The sequence below is a fragment of the Phalacrocorax carbo genome, chromosome 2 (genome assembly GCF_963921805.1).
Source record: "Phalacrocorax carbo chromosome 2, bPhaCar2.1, whole genome shotgun sequence".
Classification (NCBI taxonomy): domain Eukaryota; kingdom Metazoa; phylum Chordata; class Aves; order Suliformes; family Phalacrocoracidae; genus Phalacrocorax; species Phalacrocorax carbo.
The window spans coordinates 41317542-41323978 of record NC_087514.1 but is presented as its reverse complement, the minus strand read 5'-3'; positions in this window follow the sequence as shown (position 1 = coordinate 41323978).

Below are 6437 nucleotides of genomic sequence, written 5' to 3'. Positions count from 1 at the left end.
GACATGATTATGCATTTTGTTAAGCTCCTAATTATTTTCCTAATTAATCTTCAAATTCTAGTTACATTTATAGACACTGCTGAACTCTGAGCTGTTGTTCTGAAGAATAGTTTGCAGTGGCTTCAAGATCTCTTTCCTTAATAATGGTAACTAAAGTGAAGGCCATCATATATTAATACATGCAGGTTATTTCTTTTCCTAAGCTTTATATTCTACTTTCTAACATTTAATTTCATCTACCTTTTTATAATCTACTTATAATTTTGAGTTCCTTGACAACTTCTCACAATCAGCTTTGGATTATCCAAAATAATTCTGTATCATTTTCAGATTTTTGCATCCTTATCATTCAAGTGATATCCATTTATGAATATGTTGAATGGCACATTTTTCATATGTAGAATATGTCTGAGTTCTCTTCTTTCTGAAAACCAACTACCCACTCCTACCATCTGTTTCTTATGTTTTAACCAATTCTTAATCCACCACAGGACATTCTTTTTTACCCCATGACAGCTTAGTGTCTTTCAGTGATTTTGCAATGAGACCTTCTCAAAAATTTTTTGAAAATTCCCATACGTTATATCACCTGAACCATATGCTCAGAGGCTCCTCTAAAGATGTCAAACTGATACACTGAGTCATGACTTCTCTATGCAACAACTATGGTGGCTTTTTCCTAGTATAGCATATTTCATTATTTTATTACTCATTCTGTTCTTACCGAATGGAATCTTCCTACAAATTTGCTCTTATACAAATGTAATTTATCGGTTTGTAATTGTCTGACCTAATGTAGAAAAACTTACAAAATATTGCTGTTGTGTTTGCCACTTTCCATTCTTCAGTTAACACAACTTGTTTAAATGACAGATTATTATTCACAGTTATTAGTTCAGCAGTTGCTTATTTCAGTTGCTTAAGAATCCCTGAGGGAAACAATCCTGTGGGTTTATCCTCTGGAAAAGAATAGTTCTTTTCTTTTCTTTTCTTTTCTTTTCTTTTCTTTCCTTTTCTTTTCTTTCCTTTTCTTTCCTTTTCTTTTCTTTTCTTTTCTTTTCTTTTCTTTTCTTTTCTTTTCTTTTCTTTTCTTTTCTTTTCTTTTCTTTTCTTTTCTTTTCTTTTCTTTTCTTTTCTTTTCTTTTCTTTTCTTTTCTTTTCTTTTCTTTTCAGAGAGATAGGAATCTCTCTGACCTCTTCTGGAATAAATGTTGACAAAAAAACCTAATTTTGATATTTCTTTTTCTCTGATAGCATCATCTTAGTGAATGCTCCTTTTACAACTTGATGAACTACTGTACCCACATATTTTCTTGATGGCTTTTAGTTCCTATTTTAGGAGAAAAAAATGTTTTAATTTTCTTATCTTATTAGCTTTTCTCCTGTGTGTTTTTATGTGTGACCTCTTGGGGTTTTTTAAAGGACAAAATTGGAGGAAATTTTGTCCTGTGACAGAACTGGAGAAGAACTTTGGAGGTTTTAGCAGAGAGTAGATAGCAGCAACGTAGTTCTTGCAGGTCAGCTATGGAGCCCTGAGATAACAGTTTACCATTGCATTATTTTTACTAGCAACAGAACAATAGTGAGACTTAGGACCCTTCTGTTCACCCAGCAGTGAGCATATTGGGCAGACTTTTTCCCATTCCTCCCTTCTTTGACCCCTTCTTTGACCTTGACCCTTGATGCTTAAGTCAACTCCTTTGAATTATTTCGGTTGGCTTTTTCCAAGAATTTCAAGATGAAGTCAACATTCAAGATGGAAAGTATCAGCCCAGACAAGTCGGCAAATTTAGAAGTCACTAAAAACATATCTTTATAATGGAAAGCTTGCAAGTGGCATAGTAAGAGACAAGAGTACAAGTTCTGCCTCAAATTACTACTGCTGAAGAAAGTAATTTCTATGTGCTTTCAGGAGAATTAATGGGGGGGGACTACAGGATGTCAATGTTGCTACAGGATTGTAGCTTTCAAACTGCAACTGATTCTAAATACAAATTTTTTTCATCCAAGCAAAAAAATTGTCAAAATTCAACATCTTTGTACCATCACTCTGCAAGCATTTTCTGAAAATGCTTGAAATGCTCATATAACTTCCTTTCTACCATTCCCTCGTTCTCGTTCTCGCTGAGCTTACAGGAGCTTCACCCTGGAAATCACTCCCCAACTACTTATTCATATGAATGTTATGCTGCATGCTATAAAACCTTGCCAGGGATCTCTGGGAAAGGATTGGTGTTTTCAGAGTCCTAACTTTCAGGGAGGTCCTCTGCAAAACCGTGAAACTAATCTGAACCTTACACTTAGTTCAAGTTTCATTCTCTGACCTTGCACTGCAGATCCTATGAATAGAACATTGTCCTCTCTGTGCAGTCTCAATAACTGGACATTTTCTGGGTCTGTGGATTTGTACAATGAGATATCTACTCCAATCTGTGTGCATAATGCTCCAATGCCTGCCAGGAATGGCTGCAATATTGACGCCTTTCAATGTAGATCACATCATTCACAGAGCAGAGTTCAATAAAATGATACTGTAGTTAACAAGTTTTATAACACAAAGTTACTTTAAAACATGGAACTAATCAGGAGGAAGCCTGTTTATGCATGTCACAGTTACATTGAATTGTCAATAAATAAACAAAGATTTGCTTCACCTATTGTCATGTTTATCAAGTAAGTCATTAATCTAAACTAATGAAGCTTAAGATATATGACAGGCAGTTTTTATGGAGCTCTTTCTTAATGATATGTTTGCTTTTCATTATAACACCAAGAGAGCCCATTATCTAGAAAGCAGCACATTATAGCCAAAAAGCCTTGAATCTGCTGCTTCTCTCTTTGTCCCTGGCTCACAATAAGTAGCGCTTACACTTACATTTTCATAGAGCTGACCTGGATGAATAGCATTACTCAGAAATGAATAAAAAATCCAGATAAAAATTGCAACAGGAAAATAATGTGTCCATTGCTTGATCTTTAGTCAGTTAGTTATTTCATTAGATAGCTAGTTAGTTAAGGATTTTTAACCTGGCTGGGAAGGCAAAAATGAAGGCTGGATTCAAACAATTTCATATGCATGTCCATTTTAAATTTATGAGAGTATTGATTCTACAAAGCTTTAAGTGATTGCTGGCTGTTGACATGAACCTACCTTTGCTATGAGGCAGCACAGAATAAACCCATTAAAAATGTTTCAGCGAAAGCAAACAATCTCATATGCTTTCCTGCACATTTCCAAGAATAAGATTACTGGCTTCTCTCCATGGATTTGCCAGTTTGATATTACAGAACAGGAAAGTGAAATGGCAATCTGTTTTTCATTTCCTTCTGAAAATGGTCAGAATTAATACAGGAAGACCGACTATTAACAGATCAGCTTCATTTCCTATTGTACAAGGTGCTCAGACTTAAGCATCTAGTGCCATTTTGGATGCCCCAGGGTATGAGACACACACATGGGACAAGAAGCTGTGACACCACTGTGAAGAGAGACCTCTACTTGCACAGCACCCGGAGACCAGATCACATCTAGACCATTTCAGATGGCATTAGGCACCCTTGGTTTGGCTCCTGAATCAAGCACAGGATGCTTTCCACATTCCTGCATGTGAGTGAAGGTGTTTCCAGATGTAGATACTAAACCTTGATTGGAAGGGAACAAAATCTCCCTTCAAAATCTTCATATTTCTCTTGGTAGTCTGTATCAGAAATTAATTAACTCACTGTTAAAAATTATTGTCCTGTTTCTAATTTCACTTTAACTCTTAAATCCTAGCCATTATATTTTGCAGTGCTTTGCCAGAGTGAAGACCCTGACTGTATTTCTGTTCCCCTGGCAGTCCTGAAATATTTGAGTGTTTAGTACTCACCTCACTCGGGGACCACTTAATGTCATTTCATAGATAAGAAATTTTTGTCAAGCCTTGGGGAAGATGATCTTTTCACATAAAACATAAGTTTGCATTGATGTTACAGCTTCCATTGAGCCAGGTTGCACAAAGGTGGTGTGACCATTTGGGGAATACATACGCGTAAGTGTATATATTCTGTTTTTATGTAGTGAATTCTTATCTAGCTGTAACCTTTCATTCTGACTTTGAATCTTCATTCTATAGCAAGTACTTGACACCTTCTGGAGTCACTGTTCCTGATGAGCTCTGAAGTGACTATGTCCAGCTGATGGTTGTTGACTCTGAAGAGGTCTGTATTCAGATGATAACAGAAAACTGAGGTATGAAATTCCTTGGTGGAATTTCATCAGAGCATTAAAAAAAATAAAAGTACAATGCAAAATTCTCAGATGCAAACTTTTCAAGTCAGTGGAAACCAATATACTGCCACATGCAAGCTGATCAGGCTAAAAAGACTGAGAGCTGAAATGGCCAATATAACTTAGATCAAAACCAAGACTTTTGTGGGTGACAAAATTCTGTATTAGTGACTGTGTTCAGGAGTTTGATAGCGTTCTATGTGTGTAACATTTCGATTCTTGTTCTACTGCATACTTTCTGTGTGTGCACATCCATATAAGAATTTACTTTGCTGAGCTTAGCTCCTTGCTTTGTTGATGCCATCAAGGTTACCAGAAAAATTGGTTCCTACAACCAAGTGAATGGGGAAGGTAAAGGCAGAAGAGAGGCCAAGCAGCTGGTCTAATAGCTAGGGCAATTATTTCAATACCTAGACAGCTGGACTAAGGTCTTCTAAAAATGCTTCCAAATAGTATCAGGCATGGCATTAACATCTGAGACGTCCAAAATTTAAGAGTCATTACACAGGCCAAGGAAACTTAGATGATCATGGACTCAGTGTTTTGAATTTGTCATAACAGCCTCTTTGCACCATGGAGGCCAGGAAGAAACAGGTTAGAGGGAAGAAGAAGAGATAAAATTAAGTGAAAGAATTAAAATAAGGTGTTTGATTCCTAGCTTTCAAAAGAAGAATACCTAATGATCTCATGTGGTTTTGGAACTTGCAGGAGAGCACAACCAACCAGAAATTAGTTGTTCAGAGCTGCTTTCTGTTGTGTCTATAAGATCATATCTCTGAACAGTTGCTGATAGTACCAAACTATTCACCTGACATCAGAGGCATTCCGATTTAAGGTGTCAACACATGGATTCTTAGGAGTTCAACAACTGGAAGGAAATGTCTTGCATATTACCTGAAGTAAAGTTGAAAAGAGACCTGCACAATTTTTTTCCATCAGAACAATTTTCTGGTGGAACATGCAGTTTTCATAAATTAATATATCCCATGGGGATATTTCAATCAGAATTTGTGTCTTCCAATTCCATCGAGAATTGTTTCAGGCTGCTTTGCCCAGATTGAAATATTTCATTGTGTTGAGGAACATAAAACATTCCATTTGAAAAAACTTCTTAAAACTGGCTGGATTTCTTTGGAACATTAGAACAACCCTCTTCTTCCTAAGGACTGGCCTCTGTAGAACTACTTTTTCCATCAGACAGTATGACAGCTGACAAAGGTGGGCGATATCTCAGTGACATAATGCTGAGTGCATCATGCAAAATCTAGTACCTCTACAAAACTTGAGACTTTCTGAGCAGCTTGAAATTTTGACCATCAGTGACTTTATGGACTTAGGTCACTGCCTGACAAAGACTGAAGTATGCAGTTAACATCAAGCGTGGATGCATCCCATTACATTCAGTTGCATATGTATTACACAAATGGATATGTATGTTGGAATGTTAAGGCTTTAGAGTCTTGAGTAATAGCACGTTTTATCTATTTCTTTCAGTCTAACGTAAATATGATGGCAATCAAACACTAATAATATCATAGATTTTCAGGCCTGAAGCAAGCTATCCTATACACTGGAATTATGCTATTACAGGAATTAGATTATATCCAAGGATCATTGTTCAGTACTTATTTTTCAAGAAATATCACTTTCCAGATGCTAAGCTTGCACAGGCATTTACCACTGTTAGGAAACCTTCCGTTACAAAACCTCCCTGCCCTTCAAACTATCCTTTAAAATACCTCACACTTTTCTTTTCCTGTTTTGGACCATAGAAAATCCTTTGCACTGGATCCTTAGCTCCTATGAACAGAAATAAAATGTTATTTCAGGTCTCTTTCACTGAGCAGAGAATCTAGTCTTCAGAACTGCTGTAGGACTAATTCAAAGTAACTGAGATTTTCATTTAGTATAAGCCATCTGAACACGCCGTCCTAGCATAAAATGGTTCTGTGAATCACTATAGCCAATCTGTCTGAGGTTTGTTCTCATTCGTAAATACTTTGTCACTGATGTAATGCATGCTGTTGTCAAATTCCCTTATGTATAAAGTACAAATATTGGTAGTTGTTCAGTATGAATGGATATCTAATAGATAGTAAAGAAAGCAGCTCTGGTGAGAAAGTGGGCTTTTTCAAAGCCCACTATAACTTTGCAATAAGGGGCTTTT